Here is a 27,746-nt window from a genome sequence, read left to right as displayed (position 1 = left end):
GGGAAGTTTTCTTCCATAATTTTATTGAAGATATTTGCTGGCCCTTTAAGTTGTAAATCTTCACTCTCCTCTATGCCTATAATCCTTAGGTTTGGTCTTCTCATTGTGTCCTGGATTTCCTGGATATTTTGGGTTACAAGCTTTTTGCATTTTGCATTTTCTTTAACTGTTGAGTCCATGGTTTCTATGGAATCTTCAGCATCTGAGATTCTTTCTTCTATCTCTTGTATTCTGTTGTTGATATTTGTATCTCTGTCCCCTGATTTCTTCCCAAGGCTTTCTATCTCCAAAGTTGTCTCCCTTTGAGTTTTCTTAGTTGTTTCTACTTCTGATTTTAGATCCTGGATGGTTTTGCTTAGCTCCTTCACTTGCATGTTTGTGTTTTCCTGTAATTCTTTAAGAGATTTTTGTGTTTTCTCATTCATGAGCTCAGCCTGTTGACCAAAGTTCTCCTGTATTTCTTTAAGAGATTTTTGTGTTTCGTCTTTCATGACCTCAGCCTGTTGAGCAAAGTTCTCCTGTATTTCTTTAAGTGTTTTTTGCATTTCCTCCTTGTTGGCTTTTGTATTCTCCTGGATTTCTTTCAATGATTTTTGTGTTTCCCTTGCAAGGGCTTCTACCTTTTGATCCATTGTCTCCTGAATTTCTTTACGTATGACCTTCATGTGTTCCTGTACCAGCATCATGACCAGTGATTTTAAATCCAAATCTTGTTTTACTGGTGTGATGGGGTATCCAGGACATGTTGGTAGAGGAGAATTGGGTTCAGATGTTGCCATATTGCCTTGATTTCTGTTAGTGACGTTCCTGCGTTTGCCTTTTGCCATCTAGATCTCACTGGTGTTAGTTTATCTTGTCAGTGCTGGACTCACCAGTGCAAGCTGCCCCTTCCCAGTTGGCCTCTGGTGCACAGCTTACCTCCTGCACTGCTTGTAGACAGTGTGCTGCTGCCCAGGCTGTTCAGATCCCAAAGCAGGCACCCGAAGGCTCCCGCTGGGGCCCGCTGGATTCACTGGAGCACACTGACTTCTCCCAGCTGGCCGCCCGGAAGCCCAGCTAGCCACTTGCAGGACGTGGAGGTGTAATGCTGCCGCCCAGACTGATCTGGATCCGGAAGCGGAGAGAGTAGAGCTAAGGCCTTCTGCCTGAGGCCTTGCCCCAGATTGCGTCTGTGGAGCAGATGGAGCCCGTGTGCACTCCCAGGGAGTGCCGACGGTGTATGCTACTGTGACCTCCCCTGAGTTCCGCTCACTCCGCTGGGCAGCCGATCTGCCAACCGGGCTATCGCACACAAGGTTAGCCTGGCCGCCCAGTCCCTGAGTCCAGGCAAAAGCCTGGGAGGCCAAGGTCCGAGCAAAGTTCCCCTACGGCTTTGACTGTTAATTGGGTTTGCCAGGTGACTAGGATGGCGGGCGTGTGCGCCCGCGCTCCCTGAAAGCGCCGGGAGAGTCTGCTTTGCTAACAATCACCTGGGCGGGTTGACTCACAGATGGCCCACCAAGCCGCCCAGTTCTTGGGGTCAGTCCTGTGCCTTTTGGGGCCTGGACCCCCGCTTTGTTAGCCTTAGGCTATGCCTGTTACAGGTCTGCCCGCCTGAGCTCTCTGTCGTCCTGCAGGCAAAATGGCGGCGGCACGCTCGCAGGCCTGGGCAAAAAACCTCCTGGTTGGGTTGGCACCCCGATGGCCCCCCGACCCGCCCAGGGCCTGGGTGCAGGCCAACGCCCGTCGGGCTCAGACCACCGCGGTGTTGGCCTCGGATTATGTTTGTGTACCTCAATCTGTCCGATTCCTGGAGTACGGAACCAAGATGGATCCTCCTCTCCTGACTGGTGGGAGGCCGAGTTCTGAAGTGGCCTCCGTGCAGGAAAGGCGCCGCACAACTGCAGCTGCTTGCTGTCCGGCTGGTCAGCGAAGGTCAGTGGTCGTGGGCGCAGGGCCTAACTGGTCCCTGTGACGCCTTGGTTCCACTGCTGATGGCCCTTCAGCTGGAGCAGCCACTGCTGCCGCTGCTGCCGCCGCCGCCGCCGCCGCCAGATATCCCTCTTTAAGTGATTTTTGTGTTTCCTCCTTATTGGCTTCTGAATTCTCCTGAATTTCAATTATTTTTGTGTTTTCCTTGTAAAGGCTTCTAACTTTTGATCCATTTTCTCCTGAATTTCTTTAAGAGATTTATTTATGTCCTTCAAGTGATCCTGTAACAGCTTCATGACCAGTGATTTTAAATCCAAATCTTGTTTTACTGGTGTGTTGGGGTATCCAGGACATGCTGTTAATGGAGAATTGGGTTCAGATGTTGCCATATTGCCTTGATATCTGTTAGTAACGTTCCTGTGTTTGCCTTTTGCCATCTAGTTCTCACTGGTGTTAGTTGGTCTTGTTGTCAATGCTGGACTCACCAGTGCAAGCTGCCTTTTCCCAGCTGGCCTCCGTGTGCAGAGCTGGCCTCCTGCACTGCCTGGAGACAGGGTGCTATGGCCTAGGCTGTTCCAGATCCAGGGGCAGAGACAGGAAGGCTTTCGCCAGAGGCCTCAGGACTGGATCCTCCGCTCTGCAGGGCCGGACTCACCAGAGCACCGCCTCCTCGCAGCTGGCCTTCGGGTGCACAGTTGGCCTCTTGCATAGCCTGGAGATGGGGTGCAGTGGCCCAGGCTGTTCCCGATCCTGAAGTGGAGACCGGAAGGCTTCTGCCAGAGGCCTCAGGACTGGATTCTCAGCTCTGCAGGGCCGGACTCACCAGAGCAAGCTGTTTCCTTCCAGCCAGCTTCTGGGTGCACAGATGGCCTCTTGCATGGCCTGGAGATGGGGTGCCATGGCCCTGGATGTTCCAGATCCCAAAGCAGAGACCAGAAGGCTCCTGCCTGAGGCCTCAGGACTGGATCCTGTGGCCCAGGCTGTTCCCGATCCTGAAGCTGAGACTGGAAGGCTCCTGCTGAACATTTCTTTAAGTATTTCTCAGCCAGCTGAGTTTTGTCTACTGAGAATTCACAGTTTATATCTGCTCCAGATTTTTAAATTGGGTTATTTGGCTTTTTGAGTTCTTTTTATATTTTGGATATTAGTCCTGTACTGGATGCAGAGTTAATAAAAATATTTTCCCATTCTGTATGTTTTTGCTTGTCCCAGTAATGGTGTCCTTTGCTTACAGAAACTTTTCAGTTTCCTTAGGTCCCATTTCTTGCTGATCTTAGTGCCTTGTTTGTATGGTGTTCTGTTCAGAAAAAATTTCCTATGTCAGTGAGTTCAAAGCTTTCCCCAAATTTTTCTTCTGTTGGGTTCAGTATATCCAGTTTTGTATTGAGGCCTTTGATCCATTCAGTCCATTTGTGGAATGTTAAATATGGTTCCATTTGTATTCTTCTACATGCTAGTGGATGTCTTCTAGTTTGACCAGCACCATTTGTTTAAGATGCTTTCTTTATTCCAGTATGTATTTCTGGCTTCTTTATAAAAAAAAAAAAACAGGTGTCAATAAGTGTGTGGATTTATGTGGGTCTTCAGTTTTATTCCATTGATCAACATGTCTGATTTTATTCCAGTACCATGCTGTTTTTCATTACTATAGCTCTATAGTACAACTTGAAATAGTTGGAATGGTAAGATTCCAGCAGTTATTTTATTGATAAGGATTGCTTTACCTATTCTGCTTCTCCTCCCCCCATATAAAGCTGCAAATGGTCCTTTAAGGTCTGTGAAGAATTGTGTTGAAATTTTGATGAGGATTGCATTGAATCTGTAGATTGCTTTTGGTAGGATGTTCATTTTTACTATGTTACTTTTACTTATCCTCAAGAATGGCTGATCTTTTCATCTTCTGATATCATCCTCAGTTTCTTTCTTCAAAGACTTTAAGATTTATCATGCAAATTTTTCACTTTCTTGGTTTCAGCCCAAGACATGTCATATTATTTGAGGCTAGTGTGAAGGGTGTTATTTCCATGTCTTTCACAATCCATTTGCCATTTGTATATAGGAGAGCAACTGATTTTTTTGTGAATTAATTTAGTATATAGATACTTGTTTATCAAGCTGTAGAAATTCCCCTGTGAGATTTTTAGGGTCACTTTTGTATCCTATCCTATCAATTGCAAATAAAGATATTTTGACTTATTGCTGTCCAGTTTGTATCCCCTTGATCTCTCCCAGTTGCCTTTTTTATGGTTAGTGGATTTTTTAATTTATTCTTTAATATTTTTTTACATTTCAGACTTTATCTCACTCCTGGTCCATCCTCCAACTGTTCTACATCCCACCCCCACTCTCCATCTCAGAGGATGACCCCACCCTTGTAGTGGGAAATGGTTAAAATATAGTACCACCCCACCAGGCCTCTGCTCCAAGTCCTGGCAGGTCTTCCTTTCCTGCCTAGCACCCACTCCTTCCAAGTATCTGGCAAAGCATGACTCTTAAACTTGAGTAGTTAACCAAATATATTTATGTATAAGAAAGTCCCAATTACATAATGCCAATTTACGATGATAAAGTTTTATCCCAATATCTCTAATCTCTCAGCACACCATAAACACAACTAATCTGGATCTGAGTGTCCCCTCTTCCACTCCCTCATGCAGCTCCCAGGCTCCCTCTCTCTGCCCCTCCTTCTCTTATCTCCTCCTCTTCTCTCCCCTCCAATCACTGACCTCTCACTGCCTCAATGTGAATGGATAGGAAATATCTTGCATCATACCCCACCCTCACCCCACCAGACTTCCCCAGTTTCTGGGCCCCCAAGTCTCTTGAAGGTTAGTTGCATTTTCTGAGTCCAAACCTGGCAGTCCTCTACTGTATATGTTTTGGAGGCCTAATAGCAGCTGGTGTATGCTACCTGGTTGGTAGCTCAGTGCTGGGAAGACTAGCAGTCTCAACTAAGCAGGAACCCTGGGATCCCTCAGGTGTCTTATTGCTCTAAGTAGAACTTCAAGTACTAGATTGAAGTAAGGAGAGAGTGCACAACTTTGCCTTGTTCTTGATTTTATTAGAATTACTTTGATGTCTCTGTCTCCATTTAATTTGATGTAGCCAGTGGGCTTGCTATGAACTGCCTTTATTATGTTTAAGTGTGTCCATTGTGTCCCTAATCTCTCCAGGACTTTTATCATGAAGAGGTGCTGGATTTTGTCACTGTCTTTTCTTCATCTAGTGAGATGATCATGCAGTTACTTTCTTTCAGTTTGTTTATGGGTAACATGTATTGATGTTTGTATATTGAAATATCCCTGCATCTCTGGGATGAAGCCTACTTGATCATAGTGGATGATCTTTCTTTCTTTCTTTCTTTCTTTCTTTCTTTCTTTCTTTCTTTCTTTCTTTCTTTCTTTCTTTCTTTCTTTCTTTCTTTCTTGTTAATTAGTTAATTTATTTTTTACACTCCATATTTTATTCCCCACACTCCCTGTCCACCCTTTGATTGTTCCACATCCCATACCACCTCCCCACCCCCTGTCTCCATGTGGATGTCCCCACCCCTCACCCCACCTGACCTCTAAACTCCCTGAGACCTCCGGTCTCTTGAGGCTTAGGTGCATCATCTCCGAATGACCACAGACCCAGCAGTCCTCTGCTGTGTGTGTGCTAGGGGCCTCATATCAGCACCAGCTTTATGTTGTCTGCTTGGTGGCCCAGTGTTTGAGAGATCCTGGGGGTCCTGAATAAATGAGACTGCTGATCCTCCTACAGGATTGCCCCTCTCCTCAGCTTCTTTCAGTCTTCCCTAATCCAACAACAGCGGTCAGCCACTTCTGTCTATTGGTTGGGTACAAATATCTGCATCTGACTCTTTCAGCTGCTTGTTGGGTCTTCTGGAGTACGGTCATGCTTGGTTCCTTTTTGTGAGCTCTCCATAGCCTCAGTAATAGTGTCAGGACTTGGGACCTCCCCTTGAGTTCTTGAGACTCTTAATGACTGTTTCTATTTTACTAGAGATTATAGGTCTGTTTAAATTGCTTATCTGATTTTTGGTTGAGTACAGTGTTTTTTTTTCTCCTTGTTTTTTTTTTTCAATGTAGATGTACTGTCTATGGTTTTTAAAAATTAAACTTATTATTCACTTTATATCTCTTTATTAGCCCCTCTCTCCTCCGAGTACCCCCTCACTAAGATCCTACCCCCCTTCCGCCCTCACCTTTTTTGTGAAGGGAGAGTCTCCCTGTGGATGTTGCCCATCCCCCAACATCAATTCCTTGCAAGACTAGGCTCATTCTTTCTCACTGAGTCCAGGCAAAGAGCTCCATTTAGGAGTGTGGGATCCACATGCAGGCAGACAACAGACTCTGGGACAGCCCTGTTCCAGCTATTGGGACCTGCATGAAGACTGAGCTGCTCATATGCTATATATGTGCAGGGAGGGGCCTAGGTCCAGCCCCCGTTTGCTCTTTGGTTGGAGGTTCAGGCTCTGGGAATCCCAAGGGTTCAGGTTCTGACTGTGTTCTTCTTCCTGTGGAGTCCCTATCCTTTTTGTGTCCCTTGGTCCTTCTCCCAGCTCTTCCATAACTCTTCCAGAGCTCCATCTGATATTTGGCTCTCAGTCTCTGCATCTCTTTCCATTAGCTGCTGGATGGAGCCTCTCAGAGGACAATTATGCTAGGTTCCTGTCTGCAAGCATAAAAGAACATCATAATAGTGTCAGGAATTGGTTCTTGCCCGTGGATGAATTTCAATTTAGGGTAGTCATTGGTTAACTGTCCCCTCAGACTCTGCTCTGTCTTTGTCCTTGTACTTCTTGTAAGGTTTTGTCAGTGAGTTACTATCCTTGTCTCTCTCCTGGGAGTCCTGCCTGACTAAAGGAAGTGGCCACTTGAGGATCCATATCCTCCACTGCTAGGAGTCTCAGCTAGAATTGCCTCAGAGATCCCCATATAGCCCCTGGGGCCTTCACCCTTCCCAGGTCTCTGGCATATCCTAGAGATGGCTCTCTGCTCCACACCACCACTTTTCCTTTTCTCTCCCCAGCTCTCCCTACATCTGCTCCTTCCCCTCCTCCTCTTCCTCCCCTCTCTGCCTTCCATTGACCTCCAATATCTATTTGGTTCCTCTTTCTGAGTAAAATTCAAGCATCCTCCCTTGGGCTCTCCTTTTTATTTGGCTTCTTTGCCTCTGTTTATAGCACAGTTACCCTGTGCTTTATTGCTAATATCTGCTTTTAAGTAAGTATATACCAGACATGTCCTTGTGGATCTGGATTATCTCACTTAGGATATTTGTAGTTTTATCCTTTTGCCTATGAAATTCATGATGCCTTTGTTTTTAATGGCTGCGTAGTATTCCATTGTATAAATGTAACCGCATTTTCTTTAACCATTTTTCAGTTGAGGGACATTTGGGTTGCTCCTAGTTTCTGGTTATTACAAATAAGGCTGATATGAACATATGCCAGGTTGCTTGCAGGTAGAGCATCTTTTGGATATATGCCCAGGAGTTGCATATATCTGATTCTTCAGATAGAACTATTCCCAATTTTCTGAGAAACCACCAAATTGATTTACAGAGTGGTTGTACAACAAAGCGTATAACCCAATTTAAAAATAGGGCTAAATAGAGGATTCTCAACAGAGGAATCTTGAATGGCTGAGAAACACCTAAAAAAATCATCATTGTCCTTAGTCATCAGGGAAATGCAAATCAAAACTCTGAGATTCTACCTTACATCCATAAGAATGGATAAGATAAAAAATGCAAGGGACAGACTATACTGACAAGGTTGTGCAGCAAGGGGAACACTCCTTCATTGCTCGTGGAAATGCAACTTGTATAACCACTCTGTTTTGTCTTGAGCTTCATGTGTTCTGTGAGTTGTATCTTGGGTATTCCAAGCTTTTGGGCTAATATCCACTTACCAGTGATTGCATACCATATGTGTTCATATATGCTTACCTCACTCAGGATGATAGTTTCTAGCTCCATCCATTTGCCTAAGAATTTCGTGAATTCATTGCTTTTAATAGCTGAGTAGTATTCCACTGTGTAAATGTACCACATTTTCTGTATCCATTCCTCTGTTGAAGGACATCTTGGTTCTTTCCAGCTTCTGGCTATTATAAATAAGGCTGCTATGAACATAGTGGAACATGTGTCCTTATTACATGCTAGAGCATCTTCTGGGTATATGCCCAGGAGTGGTATAGCTGGGTCCTCAGGTAGTACTATGTCCAGTTTTCTGAGGAACTGCCAAACATTTCCAGAGTGATTTTACCAGCTTGCAATCCCACCAGCAATGAAGGAGAGCTCCACTTTCTCCACATTCTCTCCAGCATTTGCTCTCCTGATTTTTGATCTTGGCCATTCTGACTGGTGGGAGGTGAAATCTCAGGATTGTTTTGATTTGCATTTCCCTGATGATTAAGGATATTAAGCATGGGGCTGGAGAGATGGCTCAGTGGTTAAGAGAACTGACTGCTCTTCTAGAGGTCTTGAGTTCAAATCCCAGCAACCACATGATGACTTACAACCATCTGTGATAAGAGCTGATGCCCTCTTATGGTGCTTCTGAAGACAGCTACAGTGTACTTAGATATAATAATAAATAAATCTTTCAAAAAAGGATGTTGAACATGTTGTTAGGTGTTCCTTAGTTGAGAATTCTTTGTTTAGCTCTGTACCCCATTTTTAATAGGGTTTTTTGGTTCTATGGAGTCTAACTTCTTGAGTTTTTTGTATATATTGGATATTGGCTATCAGATGTAGGATTGGTAAAGATCTTTTTCCAATCTGTTGGTTGTCATTTTGTCCTATTGACAGTGTCCTTTGTGTTACAGAAGCTTTATAATTTTATGAGTATCCATTTGTCAATTCTTGATCTTAGAGCATAAACTATTGGTGTTCTATTCAGGAAAATTTCCCCTGTGCCCATGTGCTCCAGGTTCTTCCAAACTTTCTCTTCTGTTAGATTCAGTGTATCTGGTTTTATATGGAGGTCCTTGATCCTTTTGGACTTGAGCTTTGTACAGGGAGATAAGAATGGGTCATTTTGCATACTTCTACATGCTGACTGCCAGTTGACCCAGCACCATTTGTTGAAAATGCTGTCTTTTTTCCACTGGATGGTTTTAGCTCCTTTGTCAAAGATCAAGTGACCATAGGCGTGAGGTTTCATTTCTGGGTCTTTAATTCTATTCCATTGATGTACCTGCCTGTCCCTGTACCAATACTGTGCAGTTTCTATCACTATTGCTCTCTAGTATAGCTTGAGTTCAGGGATGGGGATTCTATCAGAAGTTCTTTTATTGTTGAGAATAGTTTTTGCTCTCCTGGGTTTTTTGTTATTCCAGATAAATCTGGAGATTGCTCTTTCTAAATCTATGAAGAACTGAGTTGGAATTTTGATGGGGATTACACTGAATCTGTAGATTGCTTTTGGCAAGATGGCCATTTTTACTATATTAATCCTGCCAATCCATGAGCATAGGAGATCTTTCCATTTTCTGAGATCTTCTATGATTTCTTTCTTCAGAGATTTGAAGTTCTTGTCATACGGATCTTTTACTTGCTTGGTAGGAATCACACCGAGGTATTTTGTATTATTTGTGGCTATTGTGAAGGGTGTCATTTTCCTAATTTCTTTCTCAGCCTCTTTATCCTTTGAGTATAGGAAGACTACTGATTTGTTTGAGATATTTTATATCCGGCCACTTTGCTGAAGTTGTTTGTCAGCTGTAGAAGTTCTCTGCTGGAGGTTTTTGGGTCGCTTAAATATATTATCATATCATTTGCAAATAGTAATATTTTGACTTCTTCCTTTCCAATTTGAATCTCTGACGTCCTTTTGTTGTCTAATAGCTCTGGCTAGGACTTCGAGTACTATATTGAACAGGTAGGGAGAGAGTGGACAGCCTTGTCTAGTCCCTGATTTCAGTGGGATTGCGTCAAGTTTCTCTCCATTTAGTTTGATGTTGGCTACTGGTTTGCTGCATATTATTTTTACTATGTTTAGGTATGGGCCTTGAATTCCTGATCTTTCCAAGACCTTTATCATGAAGAGATGTTGGATTTTGTCAAATATTTTCTCAGCATGTAATAAAATGATCATTTGGATTTTTTTCCTTGAGTTTGTTTGTATAGTGAATTACATTGATGGGTTTCCATATATTGAACCATCCCTGCACCCCTGGTATGAAGCCTACTTTTTATTTTATTTTATTTTTTTATTTTATTGAATATAATCTTCATTGCATTTCAAATAGTAAAACCTTTCCCGGTTTTACTCCTCCTCAGAAACCCCCAACCCCTCCTTCCACCCCCTGCTTCCAAGTATGTGGTCCTCCACCTGACCCATGCCCACTCCTCCCCCCCCCTCGATTTCCCTTTGTTGGGGCATCTATTGAGCCTGGGATGAAGCCTACTTGATCATGGTGGATGATTGTTTTGATGTGTTCTTGGATTCGGTCGGCAAGGATTTTATTGAGTATTTTTGCCTCGATATTTATAAGAGAAATTGGTTTAAAGTTCTCTTTCTTTGTTGGGTCTTTGTGTGGTTTAGGTTTCAGAGTAATTGTAGCTTTATAAAATGAATTGGGTAGTATTCCATCTGTTTCTATTTTGTGGAATAGTTTGAAGAGTATTGTTATTAGGTCTTCTTTGAAGGTTTGATAGAACTCTGGATTGAACCCATCTGCTCCTGGGCTTTTTTTGGTTGGGAGATTATTGATTGTTTCCATTTCTTTAGGGATTATGGGATTGTTTAGATCATTTATGTGATTCTGATTAAAGTAAATCAGATCATTTAACTTTGGTATTTGTCTAGAAAATTGTCCATTTCCTCCAGATTTCCCACTTTTGTTGAGTATAAGCTTTTGTAGTAGGATCTGATGATCTTTTTGGATTTCCTCAATACCTGTTGTTATGCCTCCCTTTTCATTTCTGATTTTGCTGATTTGGATTCTGTCTCTGTGCCTTCTAGTTAGTTTGGCTAAAGGTTTATCTATATTGTTTTTTTCAAAGAACCAGCCCCTGGTTTGGTTGATTTTTTTTTTTTTTTGTATAGATCTTTTTGTTTAAACTTGGTTGCTTTCAGCCCTAAGTTTGATTATTTCCTGCTGTCTTCTCCTCTCGGGTGTGTTTGCTTCTTTTTGTTCTGGAGAATTCAGCTGTGCTGTTAAGCTGCTAGTTAAGCTTCCAGTTTCTTTTTTGGAGGCACTCAGAGCTATGAGCTTTCCTCTTAGCACTGCTTTCATTGTGTCCCATAAGTTTGAGTATGTTGTGCCTTCATTTTCATTAAATTCTCAAAAGCCTTTAATTTCTTTATTTCTTCCTTGACCAAGTTATCATTGAGTAGTATATTGTTTCCACATGTATGTGGGCTTTCTGTTGATTTTGTTGTTATTGAAGACCAACCTTAGTCTGTGGTGATCTGATAGGGTGCATAGAATTATTTCAGTCTTCTTATATCTGCTGAGGTCTATTTTGTGACTGAGTATATGGCCAGTTTTGGAGAAAGTACTGTGAGGTTCTGAGAAGAAAGTATATTCTTTTGTTTTAGGATAACATGTTCTATAGATCTCTGTCAAATTTGGTTCATAACTTCTGTTAGTTTCACTGTTTCTCTGTTCAGTTTGTGTTTCCCTGATCTGTCCATTGATGAGAGTGGGGTGTTGAAGTCTTCCACTATTATTGTGTGGGGTGCAATGTGTGCTTTGATCTTTAGTAACGTTTCTTTTATGAATGTGGGTGCCCTTGTATTTGGAGCACATATGTTCAGAATTGAGAGTTCATCTTGGTAGCTTTTTTCTTTGATGCATATGAAGTGTTGTTCCTTTTCTTTTTTGATTACTTTAGACTGAAAGTCAATTTTATTCAATATCAGAATGGCTACACCAGCTTGTTTCTTAGGACCATTTGCTTGGAAAATTGTTTTCCAGCCTTTTTTTTTTTTTTATTCGATATATTTTTTATTTACATTTCAAACGATTTCCCCTTTTCTGGCCCCCAAATCCCCAAAAGTCCCATTAGCCCCCTTCCCTCCCCCTGTTCTCCTACCCAACCCTCCCCACTTCCCTGTTCTGGTTTTGCCCTATACTGCTACACTGAGTCTTTCCAGAACAAGGGGCCACTTCTCCGTTCTTCTTGTACCTCATTTAATGTGTGGATTATGTATTGGGTATTCTAGTTTTCTAGGTTAATATCCACTTATTAGTGAGTGCATACCATGATTAATCTTTTGAGACCGGGTTACCTCAGTATGATGTTCTCCAGCTCCATCCATTTGCCTAATAATTTCATGAATTCATTGTTTGTAATGGCTGAATAGTAAGTACTTCATTGTGTAGATATACCACATTTTTTGCATCCATTCTTCTGTTAAGGGATACCTGGGTTCTTTCCAGCTTCTGGCTATTATAAATAAGGCTGCTATGAACATAGTGGAACATGTATCCTTATCACATGCTGGGGAATCCTCTGGGTATATGCCAGGAGTGGTATAGCAGGATCTTTTGGAAGTGATATGCCCAGTTTTCTGAGGAACTGCCAGATTAATTTCCTGAGTGGTTGTACCAATTTGCAACCCCACCAGCAGTGGAGGAGTGTTCCTCTTTCTCCACATCCTCTCCAACACCTGCTGTCTCCTGAATTTTTAATCTTAGCCATTCTGACTGGTGGAAGGTGAAATCTCAGGGTTATTTTGATTTGCATTTCCCTAATGACTAATGAAGTTGAGCATTTTTAAGATGCTTCTCAACCATCCGAATTTCTTCAGGTGAAAATTCTTTGTTTAACTCTGTACCCCATTTTTTAAATAGGGTTATTTGCTTTTCTGGGATCTAACTTCTTGAGTTCTTTGTATATATTGGATATTAGCCCTCTATCTGATGTAGGGTTGGTAAAGATCTTTTCTCAATTTGTTGGTTGCCGATTTGTCCTTTTGATGGTGTTCTTTGCCTTACAGAAACTTTGTAATTTTATGAGGTCCCATTTGTCAATTTTTGATCTTAGAGCATACGTTATTGGTGATCTGTTCAGAAACTTTCCCCCTGTACTGATGTCCTCAAGGGTCTTCCCCAGTTTCTTTTCTATTAGCTTCAGAGTGTCTGGCTTTATGTGTAGGTCCTTGATCCATTTGGAGTTGAGCTTAGGACAAGGAGACAAGAATGGATCAATTCTCATTCTTCTGCATGCTGACCTCCAGTTGAACCAGCACCATTTGTTGAAAAGGCTATCTTTTTTCCATTGGATGTTTTCAGCCCCTTTGTCGAGGATCAAGTGGCCATAGGTGTGTGGGTTCATTTCTGGATCTTCAATCCTGTTCCATTGATCCACCTGCCTGTCACTGTACCAATACGATGCAGTTTTTAACACTATTGCTCTGTAGTATTGCTTGAGGTCAGGGATACTGATTCCCCCAGAATTTCTTTTGTTGTTGAGAATAGTTTTAGCTATTCTGGGTTTTTTGTTATTCCAGATGAATTTGAGAATTGCTCTTTCTAACTCTATGAAGAATTGAGTTGGGATTTTGATGGGTATTGCATTGAATCTATATATTGCTTCTGGCAAAATGGCCATTTCAACTATATTAATCCTGCCAATCCATGAGCATGGGAGGTTTTTCTATTTTTTGAAGTCGTCTTCCATTTCCTTCTCCAGAGTCATGGGTACAGAGAAAGTATCCAAATTAACAAAGTTAGAAATGAAAAGGGGGATATAACATCAGAAACTGAGGAAATTCAAAAAAATCATCATATCCTACTACAAAAGCCTATACTCAACACAACTGGAGAATCTGGAGGAAATGGACAATTTCCTAGACAGATACCAAATACCAAAATTAAATCAGGACCAAATAGATCATCTAAACAGTCCCATAACCCCTAAAGAAATAGAAGGGGTCATAGAAAGTCTTCCAACCAAAAAAAGCACAGGGCCAGATGGTTTCAGTGCAGAATTCTATCAGACCTTCAAAGAAGATTTAACACCAATACTCTTCAAACTATTCCACAAAATAGAAACAGAAGGAACACTACCCAATTCCTTCTACGAAGCCGCAATTACGCTGATACCAAAACCACACAAAGATCTAACAAAGAAAGAGAACTTCAGACCAATTTCTTTTATGAACATCGATGCAAAAATACTCAATAAAATTCTTGCCAACCGAATCCAAGAACACATCAAAATGATCATCCACCATGATCAAGTAGGCTTTATCCTAGGGATGCAGGGTTGGTTTAATATACGGAAATCCATCAATGCAATCCACTACATAAACAATCTCAAAGAAAAAAACCACGTAGTCATTTCACTGGATACTGAAAAAGCATTTGACAAACTTCAGCATCCTTTCCTGCTTCAAGTCTTGGAAAGAACAGGAATTCAAGGCCCATACCTAAACATAGTAAAAGCAATATGCAGCAAACTAGTAGCCAGTATCAAACTAAATGGAAAGAAGCTTGAAGCAATCCCTCTAAAATCAGGGACTAGACAGGGCTGTCCCCTTTCTCCTTATCTTTTCAATATTGTACTTGAGGTTCTAGCTCAGGCAATTCGACAACATAAGGAGGTCAAAGGGATACAAATTGGAAAGGAAGAAGTCAAACTATCATTATTTGCAGATGATATGATAGTCTACCTATGTGACCCAAAAAACTCCACTAGAGAACTCCTACAACTTCAGCAAAGTGGCAGGTTATAAAATCAACTCAAGCAAATCAGTAGCCTTCGTATACTCAAAGGATAAGCAGGCTGAGAAAGAAATTAGAGAAATGACACCCTTCACAATAGCCACAAACAGTATAAAGTACCTTGGGGTGACTCTTACCAAACATGTGAAAGATCTATTTTCCAGCCTTTTACTCTGAGGTAGTCTCTGTCTTTGTGACTGAGGTGGGTTTCCTGTATGCATCAAAATGTTGGGTCATGCTTATGTATCCAGTCTTTTATTCTGTCTTTTTGGAGAATTGAGTCCACAGATTTTAAGATATAGTAAGGAGAAATGATTGTTGCTTCCTGTTACTTTTGTTATTATGTTTGTGTGTCTGTCTTTTTGTTTTGTTAAAACACGATTAATTTCTTGCTTTTTCTAGTGTGTAGTTGCCCTCCTTTTGTTGGTGTTTTCCATTCATTATCCTTTGGAGGGCTGGATTTGAGGAAAGATACTGTGTACATTTTTTTTTTTTGTCATGGAATACCTTGGTTTCTGCATCTATGGTAATTGAGAGATTTGCTGGGTATAGTAGCCTGGGTTGGCATTTGTGTTCCTTTAGGGTCTGTATGACATCTGCTTGTCTTCTTTTGGCTTTCATAGTCTTTGGTGTGAAGTGTGGTGTAATTTTTATAGGTCTGCCTTTATTTGTTACTTGACCTTTTCCCCTTACTGCTTTAAATATTCTTTCCTTGTTTAGTACATTTGTTGTTTTAATTATTATGTGACAGGAGGAATTTCTTTTCTGATCCAAACTATTTGGAGTTCTGTAGGTTTCTTATATGTTCATGGGCATCTTTTTCTTTAGGTTATGGAAGTTTTCTTCTATAATTTTGAAGACATTAACTGGCCCTTTTTTTTTCATATATATATATATACACATGATGTATTCTCTATTTACATTTCAAATGATTTCCCCTTTTCTGGGTCCCTACTCCCTGCAAGTCCCATAACCCCTCTTCCCTCCCCCTGTTCCATCTACTCCTTCCCACTTACCTGTTCTGGTATTCCCCTATACTGTTGCACTGAGTCTTTCCAGAACCAGGGGTACTGGCCCTTTATAATCCTCAGGTTTGGTCTTTTCATTTTGTCCTGGGATTTCCTGTATATTCTGGGTTAGGTGCTTTTTTCATTTTTCATTTTCTTTGAATGTTGTTTCAATGCTTTCTATGGTATCTTTTGCATCTGAGATTCTCTCTTCTATCTCTTGTATTCTGTTGTTGATTCTTGTACCCATGACTCCTGACTTCTTTCCTAGATTTTCTATGTCCAGAGTTGTTTCCAGTTGTGATTTCTTTATTATTTCTACCTCCATTTTTAGATCATGGATGGCTTCCATCAATTCCTTCACCTGTTTTGTTGTGATTTCCTGTATTTCTTTAAGGGATTCTCCCTGTTTACCTGTGTTCACCTGTATTTCTTTAAGGGAGTTATTTATGTCCTTCTTGAAGCCCTCTATGAGCATCATGAGCTGTGATTTTAAATCCAAATCTTGTTTTTCCAGTATGTTGGGGTATCCAGGACTTGCTGTTGTGGGAGAATTGGGTTCAGGTGGATGGTGCCATGTTGCCTTGATTTCTGTTAGTAATGCTCCTAAGTTTGCCATTTGCCATCTGGTTATCTCTGGTGTTAGTTGGTCTGGCTGTTTCTGGCAGGTGCTTGTCCTGCCTGTGAGAATGGAAGCCTGTTTCAGCACCTTGGCTGACTGGCTATCCCTGGCACAGAGTGCCGTGGCACTGCCCAGCTCCTGGGTGCAGGTGGAGCCTGAACTGACTCTGTCAAACCTGCTCTGCCACTACTGTGTTCCCTGTGCTCCTGGCTGAACCTTCCCACTCAGTTACCAGAGAGAAGATGGTGGAGCCTGACCTCCAAAGCCTGGAGTCAAATCACTCCCTGCAGAGGGGTACTCCCCTGGCAGGATGGGTGCACAGATGACTGTGGAACAGCCCAGCCCCTGGGTGTAGGTGGAGCCCAGATGGACACAGCTGTTCTGCTGCTCCTGGTCCCTGCCTCCTGGTTGTACCTGAGACAAGATCTAAGATCATCTTCTTGTGATTCATTTTCATTAGGATATCTGTGGTTTGCTGTAGCAGGATAGCTGGGCTCTGGTAATCTCATATATTCCCTGGGTCTTGTTGATTGCGACCTTGGGCTGTCCTTTAGACATACGGTTTTTCCTGGTCTTGACTTGATGGTCCTGAGGGCTGTAGGATTTCTCAGGAAGGTGAGGGCATTCATGGGCTAGACAGTGGAGGTCAGGGTATCTGACTCTTCTGCCTGTGCCTTACATGGGCTCCACTGGCAAGGGATTGGTGGGGCAATATTCTCAGCTGGTAGTTATTGGAGTCTCCCCAGGTCTCTACCAGGAAACAGGATGCTCTTTGGGCCCATAAGGCTCCTCAGGACCAAAGAGTGAGTCCCGAGTTAGATGGTGGATTTTAGGAGACCACATACAACTCACCTCTGCAAGCTGTGTCCTAGGTAGACCCCACTGGGAAGGGATTGGTGGGGCAATGTTTTAAGCTTAAGTGTTGGGACCTCCAAAAGCTTCCATAGAGAAGCAGGATGCTTTTAGGGTCTCATAAGGCTTCTCTGAACCAAAAAGCGAGCCCAGAACTAGACAGTGGATTTCAGGGGACTGCATTGCAACTCACCTCTGCAAAGTGTGTCTTGTTTGGACCAGAGTACAGGTTTTTATTTTTATTTTTTTTAATTTTTTAATTTTTTTGGTTCTTTTGGATTTTTGGTTTTTTCAAGACAGGGTTTCTCTATATTTCCCTGGCTGTCCTGGAACTCACTCTGTAGACCAGGCTGGCCTCGAACTCAGAAATCCACCTGCCTCTGCCTCCCAGAGTGCTGGGATTACAGGTGTGCACCACCACCACCCAGCTAACAGGTTTTTAAAGTATGTCCTTCTGTTTCTTTAGATTTCCTCAGTGTGTCTTGTTATGTCCCCCCTTTCATTTCTGATTTTGTTCTTTGAGTATTCTCTTTCTGCCTTTTAGTTTGGATACATGTTTGTAAATGCCATTTGTATTCTGTTCTCTGTTTCTGTTTCATTGTTTTAAGCCTTGAGTTTGATTATTTCTTGCTGTCTACTACTTTGGTTGTGATTTCTTTTTATTTTATACTTTTCAGGTGTGTTACTAAATTGCTAGTATTTCTAGCAGTTTTTAAAATTTATTTATTTTTTTAACTGCAGTGAATTAGTGCTGTAAACTTGCCACTTACAAGTTTTTCATTGTGTTCCAAAAGTTTGGGTATTATGTATATTCATTTTCATTTAATTCTAGAAAGTGTTCTGTCTTGATCCATTTTTCATTCAATAGTGTGTTGTTCGCCTTCCATGGGCTTGTTATCTTTCTGATGTTTCTGTTTTTGTTGCTTGTCGATAACCAGCTTTAATCGTGGTAGTCTGCTAGGCTGCAGAATGTTATTTCATTTTCTTGTCTCTTTTGAGAGTTGTTTTGTGTCTAATATTTAGTTAATTTTGAAGCAATTTCAATGAGGTGTATATTCTTTTGTGTTTGGATGAAATACTGTTAGGTCCATTTGGATTTATGACATCTGTTAGCTCCAGCCTTTCTGTTTAGTTTTTGTCTGGATGACCTATGTATTGATGAGAGTGCGTTATTGATGTCTCCTACTATCAGTGTGCTAGGATCATTATGTGATTTAAGCTGTAGTAATGTTTATTTTACAAACTTGGGTGACCTTGTGTTTGGGGCATAGATGTTAAGAATTGAAATGCCATCTTTATGGCATTTTTCCTTTATGGATTTTTCCTTTAATCGGTACGTAGTGTCCTATCTCTTTTGATTATTTATGGTTTGATATTTATTTTTTAGATATTGAAATTGTTATACTAGCTTGATTCTTAGGTCTATTTGCTTAGAATATCTTTTTCCTAGTCATTTATCCTGAGGTAGTCTTTATCTTTGATGTTGAGATATGTTTCTTATGTGCAGCAAAGAACATATCTTTGGGTTCTGGTTTTGCATCCATTCTTTTTGTCTGTATCATTTGGGGGGGGGGGGGCTTGAGACTCCAATATTGGAAGGTATCAGGGACCAATGATTGTTGATTCCTATTTCTTCTGGTTTTGCCAGTATGAGATTATTACCTTCTGTTAGGCTGGATTTGTCAATAGATAATGTTTAAGTTTGGTTTTATCATGGAATGTTTTTTTTTTTCTTCATCTATGGTGATTGAAAGTTTTGTTGGGTTTAGTAGTTTTAGCTGACATCTGTGGTCTCCTAGAGTCTACAGTTCATCAGTCAGTCCAAGACCTTCTGACTTAGTTTCCATTGAGAAATCTAGTGTAGTTCTAGTAGGTTGGTCTTTATATGTTACTTGGCCTTTTCCCCCTTTCAGCTTTTGATATTCTTTATTTGTTCTGTATGCTTAGAGTTTGGTTATTAAGTGATGAGGGAACTTTCTTTTCTGACCCAGTCTATTTAGTGTTCTGTATGCTTCTTGTACCTTGATAGGCTTCTCATTCTTAGGTTAGGAAATTTTCTTTGATTTTGTTGAAAATATTTTCTGGGCCTTTGCGTTGGGATTTTTTTCCCTTCCTCCATCCCTATTCTTTTTAGATTTGGTCTTTTCATAGTGTCCCACATCTCCTGGATGTGCCAAGAGTTCTTCAGATTTAAGTATTTCTTTGACTTATAGGTTCATATACCATAATTTCAACATCTGAAATTTTCTCTTCCATTTCTTGTATTCTTTTTGTGAGGCTTACCTTTGTAGGACCTGTTTGAACGTATAAGTTTTTCATTTTCAGAATTCCCTCAGTTCGGCTGTTCTTAACCTATTTAGGTCTTGAACAGTCTTATTCCTTTCCTTCCACTGTTTGTGTTCTCCTGGATTTCTTTAAGGAATTTATTAACTTCTTCCCACTGTTTGGTTTCCCTGGATTCAAGAGATTTATTCATTTGTTCTTTGAGGAACTCTGTAATCTTCATACAAGTGATTTTAAAGTCTTTTTCTTGTGCTTCAGCTATGTTGCAATATTTAGGGCCTGCTGTAGTAGAGTTGCTGGGCTCTAGTGAAAACATACTGCCTTGGCTGTCATTGATATTGTTTTTTACAGTGGCATGTAAGCATCTGGGATTGAAATAACAGGATTAGTGCTAATTTCTGGTTTGTCTTTATGTGTGGGTGTTTTGTTCTTTGCTTTCTGTCTCCTCTGTTTCCCTGGCCTCTGATGTGTTCACAGGGAATGCTGCTGGTGTTGGAAGCTGGGATAATGGATGATTTGGGGGAAGGAATGTTGAAAGAGAAGAATCTTGTGATTCATTGGGGATAGGATCAGAGAGGAGAGAGAGACCCCAGCATATTTTCTTCTGCAGAGCTGGGGATGAGCTTGTAGAGAGAGAAGGGTTTGAGTCTGGAGGAGTAGAGGAGAGGTGAAGATTTGCAGTTAAGTCACCTACTTCTCCGGCAGGAGTGGCTTGTGGTTACCAGGTGCTGCCTGCTATTGTTGAGGTGGGAAAAAGCAAAGAAGTGGGATAAGAAGGCTTATAAGGGAAGATCTGTGGGATCCACAGGAGGTGGGGCAGGGGACAGCAGGGAAGGCTGCTGCACATGTTACATTTTAGAGCTGGGGGTGAGACTGATGCATTGGATTTGAAAGCAAGGTCTTCATTACCTGTTTCCTTGTCCTGCTTAGCTGCTCCATATTTAGTCTTTATATCTTTGTATTTTGTATTTTGTATTTGGCTTGTTTATGTTTGGTTTTTATTACTTTAATATTTACCATTAAGTTATCTATTTAAATTCTGAGTTTTAAATAGAAGCAATTATAGCTATAAACTTTACTCATGACTGCCTTTGCAGTATCCTAAGGGTTTTGACTAATTTTCATTTTAATTTGATTCAAGGAATTTTAAAAATTTCCCATTGATTTCTTCAATGACTCAGATGAGCCAAGATTTCATTATTCTATCATAATCTGGCAATATAGATGAAATTATTGTTTTTTCTTTTATTAAGAGTAGCTTACTTTGAATTTTTATACACTGATGTGTCTGAAGGGAAGTCATAAGTTTACACAGTAGAGAAAAAGAAGAAAAATACTGCTCATTATATCCGAGGAGACTGGGATTCACTTGTTGCACACTGTTCTTATTTTTGAGTATCATAAACAGTTTTGCTTTTCCATAGATAATCCATCTTTAGAACTTAATCCAAACTGTAATATTAAACATTAAATAAAAGTTATTTAAATATGATAAAAAGAGTAGCTTTATGGTCTAAAATGTGCTATATTTTTAGAAAGATTTATGGATCACTGAGAAAGTATTCCACAGTTGTTGGGTAGTGTTGCTGTGGCATTTGAATCCACTGGGAATGACCAAAGCCTTAGAGTTAATTCAAATTTATATTAAATGAATTTATTTTTCCTGCTAACAAAAGGATGACAGCTTTAGAACCAGACTGCATAATATGCAGAAGTGGGCGTGGTTAAGGTGGAATTTTTAAGGCAGACATCTGAAAGGTGTACATTACAGCTATCCATGGAATTGTTTTACTTCCCTCAGTCGTTGTTGGTCCCCCTGCCTCCTCCTGGCTATATAGTAATAAAAGACCATTTCATCCCCATCATAGCGATGAGCAGGCTGCACAGAAGCAAAGGCAGCTGTTAATACTTCATAGCCATTATCCTATTCTCACCTCACCTGCAGGCCACTAGGATCTCCCTGGCATCCAGAGCAAAAGGTCAGTGGACCTAAGGGATGCCTAGCTTGATGTTAAGTTTCTTTAGTCATCACAGGAAACCTGTGTAAGTTATCCCTCAGATCCACACACTCGAATGACCAGGATAGAGCAGCTCATTTCTGGGCCAGGAAAAAAAAACCCACAGTGCTGCCAGGTTAGAGCTGACTGTCACATCCCCACAGTATATCCTATAGATGTCTGCCTGTTAAATTCATTTTTATCAATTTAACCCTGGCTTTCCTTTTATTTACTTATTTACTCTGAATAATCTACTGGCTAATGAGAATGAGGTTACTTATTAATTCTTGTACATTCTAATACCTGTCTTTACCTTTATGTTCAATAATGCTTGTTTTTTGAAATTAGGTAATCTAATATTTAATTCACATCTATTTATAGTTATTTTGTCTTTGTAAAAGTTTGTTACTTTTATTAGTATCCTGTATCCTCATTTATGACTTGCTTAGGCTTAGATATGCTTTGTTAGGTATGAGGGCAAAAACCCTGCTTTGTTTTAAATTTCCCTTGGAATATCATTTTCCATCATTTTATTTTAGTCTGGGTGATTGGCAGTGAGGGGAGATTATAGTTTTTAATAGAGAAAGTGGTCGTATGTTGTTTTTAAAACTATGGAGTCAGTCGCCAGTCTACATTTAAGGTTATATTGAAAGGTATTTAACTTCTCCTTTCTTCATCTGAGAGATTTGATGGCATGCTGAATTATTAAAACTTGAGTATCATTTGTTACCCATTCCTACTGGTGAGATTTATTCATTCTAGAGCTACTGTTCTTGTGTCTTGTTTTTCTTTCTCTTCTATTTCCTATTCTATTAGCTTTCTTCTGTAGTTGCTGTTTTTTTGTTTAGGAATTCTTTAGTTTATGATTATCATAGATCTCATAGATCTCTCTTTATCCCCCTGCTCTGAAGGATAACTTTTTTAGATTTATTAGTCCTGGTGCACAGTTATTTTGCTTCAGGGATAGACATGGAGATGGAGAGATAGAGGTAGAGGTAGAGGTAGAGGTAGAGGTAGAGGTAGAGGTAGAGGTAGAGGTAGAGGTAGAGGTAGAGAGATATAGATATCCATGTGCTCCTGGAGTTTAGATTTTTTGTTGAAAAGTATGCTGGTACTTGGTGTTTCTCCCTTGTAGTTTTGAGTATTCTTTCTTGTATCTCTGTTCTTGGCATTTTAATCATAATATGACAACAGTGTCTTTTTTCCTTTCTTCTTGTACCTATTAGTGTTTCTAAATTTCTCATGTAACTTTCAGAGGTTCTTGTTTTGGTTTTTTCCTTTGTTGCTATATGGGTATCTTAATTTTGAACCTAGTCTTCAGTCTCTTGTATTCCTTGTTTTGACTATTCTAGTACATTGGTAATGCTTTCTATTGAGATTTTTATTTAATTCATTTTAGTTTTTTATTTCCAAAATTCTATTTTTTTTTGTTTAAGAATCTTTGTTGTTTTACTCTCTAGGTTGTTGTCTTTCTCATCCAGGATTTGAATTGACTTCTTTTATATATTCAACTCTTATTTAATGCCAGTGTTCTTTTATAAAGCAAGATGTTTGAATTGTCTTGCATTTTAGCCATTTCAGTGTCTTTAGATGTAGTTATTAAGGGCTTGGAATTTTTTTGAGAAGTCATTTTTTTTACTGGTTCTTCTTAATTTGTGTGTGTGTGTTTCCAAGTTTTAATTTATGTATCAGTAGGAATAGTTATTTATTCCTTCCGGGGTTTTCATAGTGAATACTTTATGAAGAAAATTAAAGGCTCAATTTCCAATACTGTTCATAGAGGAGAAAACAAAGTTTTATAATAGTAGAATATCAAAACAAACCAAATGTAGAAATATAGTTAAAATAAGAGTCAAATAGCATATCAACAATAACCACAGAAAATAAAATGAATAAAGTACAATAAACTATGATAAATACTAAGTAAAGTGATACAAATATAAATGAAAGAAAGGATGGGACAAGAAAAGGAAGTAGGAAAGAATCAAGGTGAAACAAAATTAAAGAAAGTTAGTTTAAATAAAATTGAAGCCAAAAAGGAAAGAATTTGAATAAAAGAATCAGAGACGAAAATATCTGATTCAAAATAAAGGGAAATATCTGAGCAACATTTTTAAAGAATATAATTCAAAGGTCTTTGAAAAATAAAAAGTAAATTAATAAACAGGGTAAAAACAAAGAAAAAGACTAAGAAAAGTTGGGGAAAAGGTGATTTGGAGATGTTTTCCATGCTTTCTAATATTGAAACTCGATAGGTTTTGGGTTGTCCCTGGAGTCTGATTCATCCCTGCTCTTTAGGTTGGACCTGGGTGTGGGTAAGAGTTGGACCAGCTTCTCAGGGTCAGTTGTGAACTTAAGGCATTGTAGAAGCATCTTTGTATACTCAGAGCTTCTTTGGGCTCCTGACTTTGGTGATCAGTGGCTGGGAAGGCTCCTCCTTGCTCCAGAAGGTCCCTAGCTTGTGTCCCGGGAACAGGCCATGCCCAATCTTTCAGCATCTCCCAAGCACTTTGGAAAGAGTACTGGCATCTGCACTGCAGGGGGTCTGAGCTTTCGATCCTCTCTATTGATTTTCCTATATTCATATTTCTAGGTTTTGATTAATTCCCAGAGTTCTAGACATTATTATTTTCATCATTTTTATAAATTAGATGATTATTAGTGTTCATTATTCTGCTACTTTCATTGATTTTGCCCACTACAAGTTCTATATTTGGATTATACATTTTTCATGTAACTGATCTCCTTTTTATTGCCTATCATATATTAAATTCATTCTTAAAATTAACATTTGAATTCTTCAGGTGATAGTTATATAGAAGGTTGGTTATTTTTAATCTATTTTCGATTGGTATTAAAGTTTAAGTATCTTGGCTTTACATTATCTGGCTGCCTGTGTTTTATGGTAATGCCTTGAGTTCCTGATGTTGTAAAGTCTTTTGGCATCTACTTCTTGACATTATTATTATTATTATTATTATTAACAACTTACCCTATCTGTAGTCCTCATTAATGTGTTCACTTTCTTTATTATTTTGAATTGAGTTCAATTTTTATTCACTCAGACATTAATCTTATTCATTGGGAATTTATTTACATTTTTATTGGAACTTACTTCATTTCATTTTAGGGTATGAGATAAAGACCATTTTTCTATGTCTGTCTTCATGCTTACTCAAAGAGTTTGGGTCTGTTTCATCTAGAGGTAGAGGTTCCACATTAGAGGACCCAATTATTCTTGTCACTCATACACTGGTCAGAACTCCAGTAGCCGAGGCGAGTGCAGCCCTCTTCCCACACCCTCACAGGATAGAACATTGTTCAGCATGTCCATGTCTCCTCAGCTAAAGGTTAAACTGCCTTTCTCCAGGATTTGCTCAATTGTATCTTTGAAGGAGTTACTTTTATTTGTTTTTATTTGTATTGTTTATTCTAGTTGATTATCTTTGGTTTTGCAAGTGACTTCTTAAAATTAAGTCTGTATAGGATTAACAGAAATTGTTATTTAAAGAATTAATATTTTATGTGTACTTTGTCATTAAGGATTTTTTGACAATTCATAGATGAAATATTTTTGATTTTAATTAATGATTTGACTTTAGGACATTAATATATCTGGAATTTACTTTTGTATATAATGTAAGGTATAAGTGTAATTTCACCTTTGCCTATATGTTAACTTTTTGATCATAATTAATAATGTGTCTTTTTCTTTCTAGCGTTTAGAGATACTATTTCTATCCATATGCCATTTTCTCTAGACTCATTGATCTGTTCACAAATTACATCATTGTGTTTTATTTAGTATAACTTTTTTATAATTTTAATTTTTGTTGAAAATAGATTTTGTCTGATCATAGTTTTTCCTCCTCAAGTCCTCCCAGATCTTCCCCAGGTCCTGCCAAATCCATACTCTTTCTATCATTAGAAAACAGACAACTAAGAGCAAAGCAAAGCAAAACAAAACAAAACAGGAAAGCTAACCAAAAATATAATAAAGCAAACATAAAAAAATGGACAAAGGGGGTGGGAACACATACAGTTACAGAGATATACACACTTGTGTACAGAGGAATCCCACAAAAACAGAACCACAATATATAAGAAAAGATGTGTGAGGTTAAAAAAAAAACAAATAAAATGCCCAGACAAAGAATTATGAGACAAAAACCTCTAAAGATACCACTGAGAATGTTTTGTGTTGGCCATCTACTGCTGGGCATGGAACCTGCTCTTAAGTGTGGCTTGTATACCTAGTGAGACTCCATTGGAGAAAGCTAATTTTCCTTTGTAAGCAGTAGTTACTTGGAGATTGCTTCTAGATTAGAAATTGGGGCTTGTTTCTGCTCAGCACTGGGACCCCATCTGGCTTAGACATATGTGCATGCTGACACAGTCTCTGTGAGTTCATATGTGCACATGCGTCAGTCTTGTGTTTAGGTTGCCTTGTTTTGTTGGTGTCTTTTGTCCCATTGGCTCTAACGTTATTTCTGCCTCCTCTTCTGCAAGGTTTACTGAGCCCTGAGAAGAGGAACTTGATGGAGACATCCTATTTAGGATTGAGTATTCCAAGGTTTGTCACTCTTTGCATATTGTCTAGGGGTCAGTCTCTGTATTCCTGTGTATTAGAGAAAGTTTCTCTGATGATGGCTGAGTGAGAATGATCTATGAATATAACAATGCTGTTAGGAGTAATTTTATTGCTATGTTCCTTTAACAGAACAATAGTATTTGGTCGTTCCATAGGTCCATAGTCCATTTAGTCTCAAGTTCTCAGCTACTGGAGTAGTGTCAGGAGGGGTTTTCATCTCATGGAGTGGGCCTTAAATCTAATCAGATAGTGGTCGTTTGTTCCTCACAACTTTTGTTCCACTATTGCACCATTGTTTAATACAGATGGATCACCATTGTGGATTGCGGGGTTTCCAGATGGGTTGCTAGTTAGCTTTCTCCTGTGGTAGAGTGTAGAGTACCTTTGAGTACCATGAACTCTAGTTGGTGAGGGTTATAGGTAGGCACCAGTTCCACCTCTTCATGTTCAGTGAGTTATGTAGGTGTTACCTTCATCAATAGGATCTTGTCATCAGTTTGTGGAGAGCAACTAATAACCTTGGGAATATAGCCAGGGTTGTTTGGAGATTTTCATGGGACCTCTTTGGCCAACAACTCAATTAATTGTAACCTATTCCTGCACTGGAGATTTCATTTGGTGGTGAGAGATAGTTTGGGCTGTGTCTTTCCTGGTTATTTAGTGATTCCATTTGGACTTCCTTCCCATATCTATATATTTTAAGAAGCTTCTCCTCTAGTAGATTTCCATGTGAACTCTCAAAGGGTCCTTATTTCTAGCTGTACTTGCTTGTATTTCTTCCATTGCCTCCTCTTCCCTTCCTCTCTCTGATTCTTCCTCCCATTCTACTCTGCTCATATCCATCTACAACTGCACATTCTATTTCCCGTTCCTAGAGAGATATTCCCCCCATTAGTTCCTTACTCAATACCTAACCTTTGTGGTTATATATATGCATATACATACATACATACATACATACACACACACATAAATTCATACATACATACATACATATGTCTGCTCATCAAAGACTTAAAAGTTAATATCCACATATAAGAGAATACATACTTTATTTGTTTTGCTTTTTTTTTTTTCTTTTTAGGTCTGAGTTACTTTTACTCATGATGATTTTTTTCTAGCTCCATCCATTTACCTGGAGATTTCATGATTTCAGCTTTTTATTTTGTTGTTATTGCTGTTCTCAACAGCTGAGTAACCTTCTGTTGTGTAAATGTACCATGTTTTCTTGATCTATTTATCCACTGATGGACATGCAAAGTGTTTCCAATTTCTGGCTATTATAAATAAAGTAGCAATGAACATGGATGAGCAAGTGTCTCTGTGGTAGGATATTGAGTCTTTTGGGTATATGTCCAGGAGTGGTATAAGCTGGACCTTGGGGTAGTTCTGTTCACAGCTTCTTGTATCTCTAGCTTTTATTATTACTTTCTTTACTTTTTCTTAATAGAATTGTTTTAAATATGTATAAATACATTTTAAAAATCACTATTTAAAAGAGTCTTAAAACAAACACTCTGGAATGTTGCTTACAGCTGTGTTGATTATATTCTAAATATGGTAATAGAATTTATTTAAATGTTATAATTGTACTCCATTTACCTTTGGGACCTGTCAGCTGTAGCATGCTTCCTTTGTAGCCATGGAAGAGCTGTTTATTTGTTGGGAAAGCTGTTAACCTTTGTATAATATCAGAGTCTGACTTGTACAAGTAACATTCTTTACTGTTCAACATTTCTGTATATGAAGGACCACAGAACCACATTATTCATCTTTCCATTATAGACAACTCTT

General features: G+C 39.5%; 1 protein-coding gene and 1 non-coding gene across 2 annotated transcripts in view; both read left to right on the top strand.

The window, feature by feature from the left end:
- Zpbp (zona pellucida binding protein) overlaps nt 1-27,746 on the top strand; it is a 176,718-nt gene that overhangs the window by 22,802 nt on the left and 126,170 nt on the right. The window lies entirely within an intron of this gene.
- On the top strand, nt 27,545-27,672 carry LOC127696886 (small nucleolar RNA SNORA24). Its single transcript, XR_007980335.1, has one exon. It is a non-coding gene; the product is annotated as a small nucleolar RNA SNORA24 (small nucleolar RNA).

This window comes from Apodemus sylvaticus, chromosome 11, assembly GCF_947179515.1.
Source record: "Apodemus sylvaticus chromosome 11, mApoSyl1.1, whole genome shotgun sequence".
NCBI classification, from domain to species: Eukaryota; Metazoa; Chordata; class Mammalia; order Rodentia; family Muridae; genus Apodemus; species Apodemus sylvaticus.
Note: the sequence above shows the minus strand (reverse complement) of the source record. Positions and strands in the feature narration are given on the sequence as shown.